Genomic DNA, 14,354 nt, shown 5'->3' with positions numbered 1-14,354 from the left:
CAATAATTTACAATGTGAGGCTTGTTTAAATTATATTTTTATGTGATATATAATTTTTCACATCTTTTTTTATATCTGCTTTAATTCAGGGCAATGCGAAACATTTAAAATATGTCTGTTCATCTTTTCGACATTTTTTTACGAACCTAGAAATGCGGTTTTTTACGGCACGGAGTCTTTCATGCGGTTGAAAGATCGACGAGGGTTCAAAGGATTGTCGTTCTTGCGTTTTTATTTTCCCGCTCTCATTCACTCGTTGAGACCATTAAGACGAGCCAGTTGGGTGGCCGATTTTCATCGTTGGTGTCGTCGTTCGCGCGTATGTCTTTAACTCCGAAAATAGTCGCACTCGCATTGCACATAACCCGATATTTCTGAAGACGACGGTTCCTATACTTGGAAATTCTCAGAGGTAACGATATTTCTGTCGAATACGCGCGGGTGGTCCTGTCTGTGGTTATTTGCTATCGACATTGCGATAGCAAAGGATGATCGAAGTTGGCGATTTAAAATTAAGCGCGAGAGCCAACGAGTTATATTTATTATTCACAAAAATATTTCGCGCGTCGCGAGATCGAGAAAATCCAGGAAAAGTATATTTTTTATTACATTAATCCATTTTATTTCACTTTTACAATCACTTTTACATTACGCGCATAATGTCACGTTGATACGTTTATAAGTTGTTCAGTTCAATAAAAGTAAATTTTGATTTCCATTACTGTATATTTAATCGAATAATAGTAAAGTGCGATCGCAGAAATCCGGGAAAATAAAAATGCCATTACGAGACGTTCGGAATAAAAACAACGGATTCTACGCGACGAGAGGCGTAAGCGTGAAATCGATTTAAAATACTACACGCCGCCGTGGCGCGAATGTGTATAGGGAAAAATCGACGCATCCGTCTTGGCGGTCGCTGACGGATCGTTTGATTGCTTCTCATACATATCGCGGAGAAAAGCATTTGCGAGGAAGATTACCCCTTGCTGAGATGCTCCTGAGGGGTGGTTCGAAGGGGAATACGCGATAACGTCCCGAAACGAGCTTCGAAGGGCTGGCGGAGCCTGTTTTGTTATTTATGGTTGCATTACCGAAAGCGGCGTAAGGACAGTAAGTGCGTGGGAGATGCCGTGTGCGAGACTAAAGTATGTATAAAGTGGAGAAGCACATTTTTACGATGCCACGCTGAGCTTAATCCGCCTCTACGATCGATTTCACCCGCGCACTCCTACCCGCTTTCTCACGCGGGGGTCGCGCCATTTTACGCGCCCCCGTATGTGTTAGCGCTGGATGTTCGCTGCTGTAACAGTGAACGAATATTTTCGCAAACGCCAGAGAAATATATTGTTACGAAGATAATTTCGTAACCCACTTTGTGTAATAAAGCTATAGCAAAAATTCAGAGATCAACGAGATGGCAAAACCATCTTCACTCAAGAAATGAACACGCCTTACTGTTATTGAAGATTGTTATGTAAAGTTTTATGACGCGGTTCTTTTAGTAGAATATAAAAATTTTTTCTTGCAGAGCACATGTTGCGAAATCATCAATATATTGGATAACAAACCGTATATGTAAAGGAATCAGAATTTAAATCTTTGATAATAAAATCTGAATATTAAATGTCAAATATTTTATACTTATGTATATTATTACAATAGAAATAACGAAATTTCTGATTTATAATTTGAATATTATTATTTGAGATATTCGCGTCTAATTATGCTATAATTATTTTAACATTACTCTATAATGTATAATTTTTTTCTGTTAAATTACTGTTTTATTATCTACGAAATATACTGAAATCTACAGCTGAAAGCACCGTAAAAGGTAAGTAGGTAGCGGTTGACACGGCCGAAGAGAGCAGAGATACGCGATGGGACCTTAATTAAAAGAATCTTCGTTTACCCGTAGTCTGGAGTGCCAATCACTGCGTTTAATTACTTGCCACTTTTTTATCATTTAAACTTTTCATTGGGAGTTAAGGAAATTTACGTGCGGCCCTCATTAACGTTTATCAACGTCAGCCGAGAGTCGAAAGTATCAGCTACTCAACGATTAGAAGCGAACGAGTTTGTTTCGTCCAGGATATGCTAATGAAGCTTTTCTTCGCTATGTAACGTTCACCTTTGTACAACGATAGAAAGGCGACGTCACCGCAAACGCAATCTCGTTTCCGTCACGATATCATTGCAATGCATCGCGGTAATTTGTCAAGTTTGCCAAGATTCTTAAACGCGATTTTACGCGAATTTCGCAGGTACGCTTTTTGGGTTGTTAATAAAATTAGAAAAAAATGTATGGCTTATATGGCGAAAAGGCAGCGATATTAATAAAATATTAAAAAATTAATAATAGAAATTTATAAATATATCTAAATATTTAAATGTTACAAAAATTAAATATTCTATTTTTTTTCAAAAAAAGTTATATATGTGACAGAAATAAGAAATTTATACTAGAAATAAAAGACAATAAATAATAAAAATAATAATTGTAAAATTACTTTCAGTACAATCGAAAACAATAATTCGTGGAGACAAAGATTTGCAAAAGAATGTAATCGTTAAAACAAAAATTTATTTAAAATAAAAAAATGTTTCCAAACACACACACACACACACACACACACACACAGAGCTTCGAGTGCTTTCGCACTTCTCCGTCTCTTGAAAACGGAGCGTAAGCTATTGTCAGGGTTGCTAGAATAACAAACTCGATCGACTCTACCCTTTGTAGGAATAGCCGAACCATCGGGGCTGTCGGAGAGCATTTTGAAATGGCAAGCTCTCCTTTCGATCATAACCTAGTCACGTTTGCGAAAGAAAGCTTCCGACAAACACTGCTTGGTTTCGGAGATGGATATACTTCAAATGTCAACGACGTGACGAACGTATCCTCGCAGATCCCTGCTGGCGCGAACGCTTGCTCGGGGTGTATTTGCAAGGGATCAACTTTGAAACTTATAGAATAATTTTTTATATCAGAGAATATATTACAAATTTTATTCCATGTTTTGAGCCGTTATCAAGGATATATTCATTAAGGATTTTCTTAACTTCTTCATCGAACGAGTTTTTCCAAGGGTCTTCGGGATAATCTTACGACGGGAAAAGAAACGTTTAATTGGAGAATCACTATTACGCCCGTCGAATTTATAAGTCATCGAGGTCAAGTAGCAAGGTCTTGACGAATAATTTAATTGGAACGAAGCGAGGAGAGATAAAACGAGAGGGACGACGAACTCAAAGATACCGTTCATTAATTTACGAAAGGCGCAGCTGTTAGAGGCGGACTTGTTCGCGGATATCACAAAACGATATCTATTAAAATGCGCATCGTCGACGGTCCGGAGTAACGTTGTTGGCCGCGCAGAACAAATGACAATTATCGTCGTGGAATGGTAGGCCTGCATATAAATACTGATACGGCAATGTGGTACTAATTTATTGCCGAGCCCCACGGAGATCCGATTTCACTCCCTTACCGTTTCTCCTCCTATGTCTCCCTTTCTTTCTTGCGTGCTAGCCGTGAATGCCACTATTATGCATTATGACGCGTAATTCCGGCCGCAATCACGACCAGATCGTCTTGCAATTTCGTGGATACCGTAAATTTTTGCTGAGTCGAAGAAAAAAAACCGTACAACGTTAAGTAACGTAAGAATGTAATGTAATGTAATGTAATGCAACATTTACGTATAATACGTCATTTAGCAATATTAACATTTTAATTAGAAAATAACTGATCTTATTTTTGTCCTGGGGCTATATTACTGAATTGGCATCATGGACATATCCAAGATTTTTTTCCGGACGGACTTATCAGTTCTGTTAAGAACACATAAACAGCAATCTTTTTTCTTTAATAAGTTGCTTTTTTTTGAATATTTTTAAAGCACAGCACATCTCTTCCTGGTGTTGAAGGAAAATATTAGATTTTGTGAATCATAATTTTACGTTAACCTTTTTTTTAAATTTCGAAGACGGTTTGAACCTCTCAAACTCCTTGCCCCCTGGATACGCCCACGATTGGCATTATTCATGGATAATCGTTATTGATCGAATGGTTCTTCGATTTATAAAATTCTAAACAGGCAACAATCGCAAAACTAGTAATTTTGCAATAATACTTGTGACATAACGCGCGATAGTCTCGCGATTCTGCGAGACGCGATAACATCGAGAGCGTCGCGAGATTTTTCTCCGCTCGAGGATATCGCTGAATTCGTTTCCGTGAGAAAAAGTATCGAGGCACGAATAACGATGCACTTTGAAAATCGTGGAAGCTGCAGCGTCCTGAGACGCGCATCTAGAGGTGACTCGATAAAAGGAATATCGCGGTTGTAAACACCGAGCTACCGGTTTACACCTGTGCATGCTCGCGCATACAAAAGCGACACTGCATTCACGGTAAGCCCGTGGCGTTTTCTAGTGTTCAGAGTGCTCGTTGATGCTATTGGCAAGTAAAGAAAATCGATCGTTATCGGAGTAGTTCTCCATTTTTCTCAACAACAGATAAATCCATTCAAAAATTATTATTACGTTACTTAACATCTTCCTCAAAACGGAATAATAGAGTTTTTATAAATAAAATAAAGATGATCCGTCTATATGATTTATATATTGCATATCGCGTATGGTATGTTACGTATTGATGTTACATATTGAAACTACCGCTTCGTATCTCTCGGCATAGTCAGCCGAATCTTTAACGATTCCCAGAGGTTCTTGCCGCGCTACGCTAATGGAGTTGAATATCTCAATACCTATCTTAATATCGTTTCTTCCCCTTATATCCTACCGTATTTCGACCAGCTCTGCCTCTTGGCCGCCTCCTTCCTACGTCTTTTCACTGGAACAACCGAGTGAGTCATTCCGCGAAATCGTTTGGTATAAACATATTTCGCAGATATTTGGTAGTCAGCATGAATTACCAATATCAAAGATAGCAAAAGAGAGAGAGAGAGAGAGAGAGAGAGAGAGAGAGAGAGAGTTTTAAGAGAATTTACTTTCGACGAACATTAAGATAAAATGCGAACAGGAATATCCTTTTATGCGATAGCATTCATTCTTGCGACCGAACGCATAAAGCATTCGACAACAATGGGAAAGTTCGAGAGCCTCTCTAAGAGTCATTTAAAAAATATGAAATACATTTTGTAAGTCATATTGTCAAAATATATTCTCAAAACGGAATGTTTTATGATTGAATTAGAGCGAAATAATCAATCGTTTCGGCGTTGACGAATTTTCAGGGAAGCCGAGACAAACGCGAAAATCTAGTTTACGGGATGATTGCTACCACGTGATCCACCATCATCGGGATTGTCACAGTATGATCAACGCCAGTGTACACGTTGTCTTTTTCCATTGATTGGAGGAGGGTTCGCTGAATGGTTGTGGCACCGAAGGGAAGGAGTCGCAAGAGCCAGGAAAATGTATTTACATGTACACAGAGACAGCAAACAAGCATAGCGCTGATTTAAATAATGTGTCGCCAAACAGAATTCTGCAGAAGTGCGATGTAGTCGGTCTTTTATTAGCGGCCAGAAATATCGTTTGTTTAAAATATCGATTTGCACATAGCATTCGTGATAGAAAATTTAACACATTGTAAAAACAATCGCGCGCAGATGTATCGAGCTCAGTGACAATAATAGGTCGAACGTACCGAACGGTATTCGGATCGCTCGCTCGATTGCGATCGTTATCGTCGCGTATTGCCATTATTTTCAAGCATATCTTGTTTTGAGGCTTAAAGCAGGTGTGACGTGATTACATCGCGCGTAATAATTTCGCTCCGCGGCCCACATCGTAACCCGTCCTCTGTCAGATTCGCGGTTGCGCTCGCCGCGAATGTATCTATCAAAGTATCCTACATACCACGTTAAACCGCTCCGAGATAGTGGATCCTACCGTTGTTCCGGTGCCGCGCCGAAGGTGAATGTATACCAGTAGACGGTACAAGATTGAGCGAGGGAAACGGAAGATGAAAACAAGCGCTCCAACAATGGGAGCTTCGCGAACGCCCGACGACGAGGGGCGCGGACTGCTTGCTGCAGTCATGGTGGATGTTCCGCTGGGCGAAAGGGACAAGAGGGGACCCCGTCGCACGAAGAGGGAAATTAATACGAAGTAGTATCATTGTCTCTCATTTCGCATCGTTCCCGATGCCAGGAACTCCGAGGAATTGTGGTCGGACCTGGTAACGGGAAAGTTGTAGGAGTCGGAGGCAACCGTGGATAATGACTTTTTGATTACAAGACTCGTCGTCAACGGGCGTCGTCTACGACGACGACGACGACGACGACGACGACGGCGATGACGACGCCGACACAAGCAGGAGCACGATGAGAAAAGAATGAAGAGTCGAGGATAGCGGATCGGGCAACCGGATCATCTCTGTTACGAACGATAAAAGTTCCATCTGTGCGCGCTTTTCGTATCTTTTTTGGTGAACTTTTTACTCGACCGTCCATTAAAAGTCATGTCATCTGTGCAATGGGCTTTAGACGTACGATGACCTACATTTCGTGATCTCCGATCGCTCTCGATCGGGAAGTATTAGAAAAGAATTACGTCTTCGAGTCACGAACTACTTCGTGCCACAGGTTGACCCATTCGCAAAGTATTTCTCTGCCGAGTGCATGAGTAACTTTTCATATTTCTTTTGATACATAGTTAAAAGAAGTTTGCAGTTTTACGTTTGTTCCAAATCTCAAATTATTTCCTCGTTATGCATATCTTATTTTTAAGAAAAATTTGATGTACATGATAGTAAATATAATTGCCTTGATTTTATTTTATTTATTCTATTATCCTCAAAACGTTGTATTATAAATTTTTATAATATTTTTATATTTTTATGTTTTTTATGTTTTATAAAACTATAATATACTTTATAATACATACTTGTTAACCGTTGATGTTAACATCTGGACTTTGCCCGTTTGTTATGTAAACTTTACATACCTGTAACATAAAACAAAAATTACATTATTGAACATGTAATTTATTTAATATAAATTCAAATATATATTCAAATAAATATAACATTATAAATGTGATATTTATTTGATATAACATATAGATTATTATGTAAAAATATGCTGAGAGACGTCTGAGCGCAGAGTAATCGCCTGAGATATGTTATGCAGATAAATTTGCAGAATATCGGGCAAGGCTATAACTCTCCCCTCTCTTTCTCTCTCTCTCTCTCTCTCTCTCTCTCTCTCTCTCTCTCTCTCTCTCTCTCTTGGCGTCTATAGCAGCGATTCGAGGATCATGCAGGATTTCATATCGATGTAACGCGCTATCTGGCCAGCTACGAAAGGACACAGGGGGGATCTGAATCATTGGGAGATTCCACGTATCTCGTACTCGTACCCATAGTATCGGAGACCCTCAGAATTGTATCGCATTCGCGACGATAAATAAGCGAGGACAATACAGGACGCACACCGTACTGTATCCGTACATTCCTGCCTCCGTGGTGGACACGTACAGAACCCATAAAGCGAGATGATCTTCTTCCTCTCTACTCCTCTCTTCATGGGAGCGCGTTTCATCTGATGTATGGGATCAGTGCCAAAAACCATAGATAATCGGGTGAGATTCTGTCAGAAACTACAGAAAGTATGGATGAAGAACGCTGCAATTCCTAGATTGTTCGGAAAAAAATGTTCACCGCATTTGTGAAAGTATCGAGTAAAGAGTTATAATTAAGAAGATTGGTATTTAATATTCCGTTAAAAACGCAAGAATATAAAGTCAATTGTAATTTATGAAATAGTATTTTTTAATATCAAATATCTTTGTTTCTACAATATGACAGAAAATTCCAACTTCTTTCTCATAAGTTTAAATAGATCATTGTTAAAATCACCGTTAAAATCAATTTGCTGGAAAGATAACAAAATTTACTAAAAATGTTAAAACCGCTCTTGTGGAACAAAAAAATTAATTTTCATGCTCGTCAGTCTATGTCATGCGGGTACTAAATTAAAAACAATTTTTGATAAAAACTCGGTATCGGTAAACGGCGGAAAAGGTGGATGAATGAGCAAACAACTGGCCCCCAATGCGGAAACTCCATGCGCATTGGAATTACGTCATGAAGAAAAACATCAATTGATTAGAAATGATGTTTCATTTTTGACAGAGTAAAGCGTTACGAGTAGAAATTCTTCAGGGATTGTGTAATATAAATGTGATTGTGTGAACGATTTTACAATTGTTGTGACAATGTGTGCAACGTGGAAAACCACGTAACTTAAAACGAAAAGTTAAGTCACGGTACCTCGTTGACCCAGGTTCATTTAGCGAAAAAGTTTTTACGGCTGAAAATGAGCACGAGGAAACCGAGAAAACGTGCGGAAGGCACACACATCACACATACAAGACCTCGTAAAAAAAGTAATTGCACGCAGCAGATCATATGGCCGGTTTCAACGTGGCAGTGCGCGACATTTGGTCACGGCGGATGTAATAAAGTCGCGTTTATGCCCTCCAATGTGAAAATTTAATATAAAACAACAATAAGTGGGAAAATTGCTGTTAAGCCTCACACATTAAAACAAAAAATCTTTACATTACTAGATCGTAATCGTTCCGCAAATAAGATTCATTTTTTATAATAGCTGCGTTATATTACATTACATTTTTAAATATTTATATCAGATGTATTGAAACTAAAATATATAGGTTTCAAACAATTACGTCGTACTTCTTTTATTTATGATTTCTACTTGAAATTTATTTCTAAATTTTTTTCGTTACAGAAAACTTTATTCAGCTTCAAATTCTCATGCAATCTTTTGATATAGAAATAATATTTTACTGTCCATCTTGCATTACGATAAAAAAATCGCCCAAGATTTTCAACTGTAGACAACCATAATAGCGTTAAAATCAAGACAATAGGATAGAAGTGCGAATATCTCTGCGAGCTTTCATCTGCAAGTTTTCGTGCACAATGGTGCGAAAGCAGGGATCTTTCATCATTTGTTTGCGTATAATCGCGTGACGGGACACTCAAGTCGCCTTCGACGAATCGCTCGCATTTACAAAGATCGTAATGTAAAGATAATCGCGATACAAACTACGCGCCTTACATATCTCTCCGGTCAGAAATAACGTCTTCCAGGTAACGCGATCAAGTTTACGAGCGGGGGCGACGTGAGGCACGTAATCGTCTCGTAAAAGCCATAATCGCAAGGCCTACATAAAACCCTCTGCGCGCACGAGATCTTGAAACATCTTGCCATTAATCCCATCCTCATACCCGGGATTCCGTCGTCACTTCCTCCGTGCTGTATTGCTTGAGCTAATCCTAGAGAAAACCGTATCGTCATCGAGAGTGTCTCTAAAGGACACGTTCGACACTGGAAGTGTCCCGTGCTTCCTACAATCATTAAGCGATGGGGCATAATCTCTACTTTTCATTCCGATATTTCCGATATTTTTTGGAAAAAAAAAATCGGGATTCAATACTTTGCTTTTAACATTGCGAAATATGATTCTGATTCGGTACAAATTAAGATAGAAGGAAATTATCTTATTTTTAATCCTACTAGAGAAAGCATAATTAATTCGTTAAGTTAATAAGTTGGTATACTCAAATTAATGTATTTTATATTCATTACATATAACTATTCAATATGTGAATTACATAAAATAATTAAATAACTAATTAATAAATAACGCGCAGAGGTTGTCACAAGCACGCGACCTATGATACACGTATTTATATTTCTTGCGAATGCTGTGCCAGTTTAATTTCTCCGAACTCCGACAAATTATTGCTTTTGCATATTGTACCGCATGCCATTTGCCATATTGTGCTTCTCCGTATCCACCCACGGCACGTAAACGCAAAACATAAATGCACACGCCGACGTGAGCTGTGCTGCGATCGCATATAATAAGCTCAGACGTTATATCCGAACCTGGATGCAGCTGCAGACGCGTTGGCGCATTTATAGAAGTACAATGCTCGACATATCCGGCCGATCGTCGGCTATAAATATCACGATTTATCTCGATTAAAGTGCGACCACATATCCGCACGCACGGAAATGGATCCCGCAAGTCTGTACTCTCTTTCTTACTTTTATGCGTACTCGCGGCAAGAAATATCTCTTAAACCTACCATAAAATCATGAGGATTCATTAAACATATTAATAATATTTATAATTTTGTCTATTTATAATTATTGGTAAAATCTGTTTACATGGCATTTATAAAATATATAAATCTGCGAATTATTCTAAAGTAATTTACAGCCTGTAAGGATATCGAAATAGAACGATATTTGTTCCAAGAGTTTCATTATCCCTCGTGAAAGCTACGTTTCCATTTTCGAGTCTCGGTGATGGTATCCTGATGGAATAATTCATACGGGTTGCGAACATTTATTTTGTTCATCGCGAGCTACATACGCATATCGGAGGATGCAGCCGGGGTAATCCAATAAAGTCAATTATTCTATGGGGAATATTTCATTGTAGGAATATCGACGAATCATCGACGGCAACGGATGACTCGCTTTGGGGGGGAGGGATTGCGAAAGAACGAAAAAATCAAATTTAGTTGAATTTTCGGTGCAGATCGACGGTGGTGTGACGTGCTCGGACTTTTAATATGGCTAGAAATCAACACGTATGAGTACTTCCCAATGCGAGCATGTTTAATACGTTTTAGAAGTAGGAATTATCGAATATCTTTTCGATCAAAGTTCACGTCAAATAGAAGTGTAAACGTAAGAAAAATTAAATAACATTAGAAAATATTTTTATAAATCCGAAAAAATTTGTATAAATTTTATGACATAATTAAAGATCGATATTTTTTATAATAATCGTATTTATGATTTTTTTTCTGTTATTCTTTCTATTATTTTAGAATTAAGAGATAAATATATTTTGACCTTTTGTTGCAATTTTTGTGTGACTTAACTTCTGTTACTAATTAAAGGCCGATCGAGCACAAAGTGCATTGAATATTCTAACGCGTAACATGAGTTAATTGACGTTTGATGCAAATAGCCTTTAATGAGATTCCGCAAATCGTTTTCAAATAATCATTCACATAGTACTCGACATCGAATTTCGAAAGTCGATTCCAATGATGCCTAGTATTACAAAATTCGTATATACAGTTTACTATTAAGTTATATCATAAATTTATAAAATTAAAAAAATAATATTGATAATTTTTTAGCAGCTCAATAACACTATTTTTTATTTTGAAAACTAAGTAAATTTAATTCTGCTATTCTACTTGGAAATTACTTCGTTACGCACTCATTTAAACACTATGAATAATAAGCTTCATCCATAAATATAACATTAAACAATAATTATAATGACTTGCTTTTATTTTTTGTTGTCAAAAATACTTTTGCCAGAATAAACTTAAAAAAAAGATTTATCAAAAAATTTCTGTCTATTATTGGAAAATTACAACAAATTGATATTGAAAATGCCCAAAATGAATAAATATTTAAGTTTCAAGAATATTCATTTCTGAAATCTTGCAAAATCGAATAGTTTTTATTTTATTTAATAATAATTTTTTATGCTGTCAATATAAAGCATTTACATATATTTTTCTTTATTTATTTAAATAATTATATAATTTATGAGTTAACCAAATTTGTGTGTATGATCAAATTGATTAAGAATAATACACAATACCCGTAACAATCATATGTATACAATCTGATGGTAATTATTGATTTTGTTTGACGTCATCAACAATGTATATCTTGTATTTATAATTACAACCGTTCAAACGTTCAACATATGTGAAAATTGCAACAAGGTAACAATGTTATTTATATAACTTGTATAATTTAATTGTAACATGTAACATTTTATATGAAAGGTTGCACTATTGCAAGATTGTAATGTTATATACAATTCTCAATCGCAATATGAAAATAAACAAGTAATTCTTTTATTATGTGCACAGTTGTTGATTTAAAACAAATTCGTGTAATTTTTCGCAAAATACAGAAAAAGCATTAGATTATACTTCCAATAAAAAATTTACAGCCACTCGTGAATTTGATGTAAAACGCAAAAAATCTTCAAATAGTAATCATAAATATTTGTACATTATTGAGTAAAGAGGAAAACATGTGTGCGCATAAAGATTTGAGTGGTTCCTCTTCATTAAGATCGTGTCAACGAACGAATATATTAACAATTCCGTGAGGTTAATGAGTCTTTTGAACGAGGCTATTCTCTTGTCGCACAGCTTTTCAGTAGAGCAGCCAATCGCGAAACTATGTCAGAAACTCGAGACTTGAAAAATCCACAAAAAAAACTTATATTTGCACCTAAGAAGGAAATGCTACTTTGCTGACGCTGCAAGACTGATTTGCCCGTTTTAATCACAGCATGATATAAAATAACTATCTATTTTATTTTAAGAAAAATAAAAAAATAAAAAAATTTGCAAATATTTTAGTAAAAGAACAAAATTATTTATATTTTCATTATTACCATTCATTATTATCACTTTTCATTATTAAGACAAGTATTATAAAAGCACCTATAAAATTCCAAATAAAAACTGTATTCTTGGAAATTAGAATGAAATTCTAATTTCATTGAAATGAAATAGATAATGAATGAAATGAAATATTGGGTTATCCATAATTTGTAAAATTTAGATATAAATACTTTAGATATAAATTCATTTGAGAAGTGGACTTTAGAATAATGAATATAATATATTTAATCCACTTTAATTTTGATCACTTCTTATAGAAATAATATTTTTTATTTTATATAAATAGTATTTTTATTTTTTCTCGAGGGATGTAGTATAATTGCATAAGAATTCTAGATACATGCAACGAGGAAGACCGGAAAGCACAATGTGAAGGATTAACCTAGTACCAGCTCCAGTAGCAAACTCTCGCGGAATATATATTATCATATATACAATGTCCAAGAGTAATATCGTATTACGTTAAATAAAATTCATAACCCGAGCTTCTTCGTAGCTATGAAAAAAAAGGAAAAAAAAAAAAAAGAGGAAAAGATAATACCAGCGGCATGAAAAGCGGGTTTGCATCGGAAAACTTCGCACCGCTCCTAATTTCCCTATCTCGACGAAAAAAAGAATGCAATTTATATCTCGCTCGACAAAGCGGGTGTTCTTTTTGACTGGTTATCGCATGCCCATCTGGCTTCGTCCATTGCCTCGAAGCAGACGAAGCCGGAGCAGGAAGCCACGCGAATGCAAATTAATGTTCGAACGTTATACGCGCGATAGGGGAGCGTTATGGCGCCGCGGCGGAGCGCGGCGCGTTTACGTCGGCCTGGTTGGTCCGTCGTTCCTTTATCTTTATCGCCGCGGGAACGGCCGAGGAACCAGACTGTCGAGAACTGACTCCGAGAGTTCGTTTTCGTGGTGGCTGCACCGGCGCTCCACTCTGAAACCGCGCCCCTTTCCGCATAATGAGCTCGTTTGTATCGCCTTTATTGGAGAAAGAAACGGGGTATATTCCTGCACCGAAGAGAGAATTTTCTTCCTTTTCCTTTCTTTCTTACTTCCTCCACAGTGTGTCGACATACTCCTACTCCTTTCCGAGCACCACGCCATTAACCGTTTCGAGACCCTCGCAAACGATGTTTAAATGTATCATAGTCAGAAATGCGAGTTAGTTAAATATTTTAGGAAGGTTACTGCATATTATGATTTATAACACGATTAAATAATATTTATAAACAGATTATCAATTAAAAATTTCCTTGATATGTTTCATACAAAGTACTTGCTTTTTGCAATTACATGAACAATATTCTAATCCATTTTGTATTTTTAATAACTTAACTTTTGTGTGTGCAAACAGAATCGCTAAAAGATATATCGTTATAAAAACTTTTTGCGATTATTAAAGTTTATTTGATCTCTTACGGTTACCTTTTCAGAAAAAAAAAGCGAAAATTCTCGAGTAGCGCATAGCGAGAGTTCGATGAACTCGTGAGATAACATGGAAGGCAGGCCACTGAATGCAAGGCATCTGATCTCATATTAATGCAACGAAGCATCTCGAGGAGCAACCCAATTTCTACTGGGTCAGATATTTTTCCGTGCTGCAGCAGGCGCTAATGCTGCAGCGCAACGCGGAGTCAACTCGTTGAATATCGCACGTGCTCGCGACGATATCTCGTGGAGCACACGATAATTCACGCGAGAGCGAGCTATTAATAATCTTTCTTGACTTTCGAGCAAAAGCCGCGCGCGAGGCAAGAATGGATGAAGAAGCGCCATGTGAGTGGAAGACCGAACGAGAGAAAGAAAGACAGAGAGAGAGAGAGAGAGAGAG

General features: G+C 37.0%; 1 protein-coding gene across 7 annotated transcripts in view; it reads right to left on the bottom strand.

Moving 5' to 3' along the window:
* Positions 1–14,354, bottom strand: part of Ten-m (teneurin transmembrane protein Ten-m) — a 499,088-nt gene that overhangs the window by 460,444 nt on the left and 24,290 nt on the right. Inside the window, exon 2 of one of the 7 annotated variants that reach the window (XM_089085477.1) lies at positions 6,922–6,981. The exons of the other annotated variants lie outside the window; for them this stretch is intronic. The gene's annotated coding sequence lies outside the window, so the exon portion shown is untranslated. The remainder of the gene's footprint in view (positions 1–6,921; positions 6,982–14,354) is intronic. 7 annotated transcript variants of the gene reach the window in all.

This window comes from Pogonomyrmex barbatus, unplaced genomic scaffold (genome assembly GCF_055798465.1).
Source record: "Pogonomyrmex barbatus isolate J1 unplaced genomic scaffold, ASM5579846v1 scaffold10, whole genome shotgun sequence".
In the NCBI taxonomy this organism is placed as follows: Eukaryota; Metazoa; Arthropoda; class Insecta; order Hymenoptera; family Formicidae; genus Pogonomyrmex; species Pogonomyrmex barbatus.
Note: the sequence above shows the minus strand (reverse complement) of the source record. Positions and strands in the feature narration are given on the sequence as shown.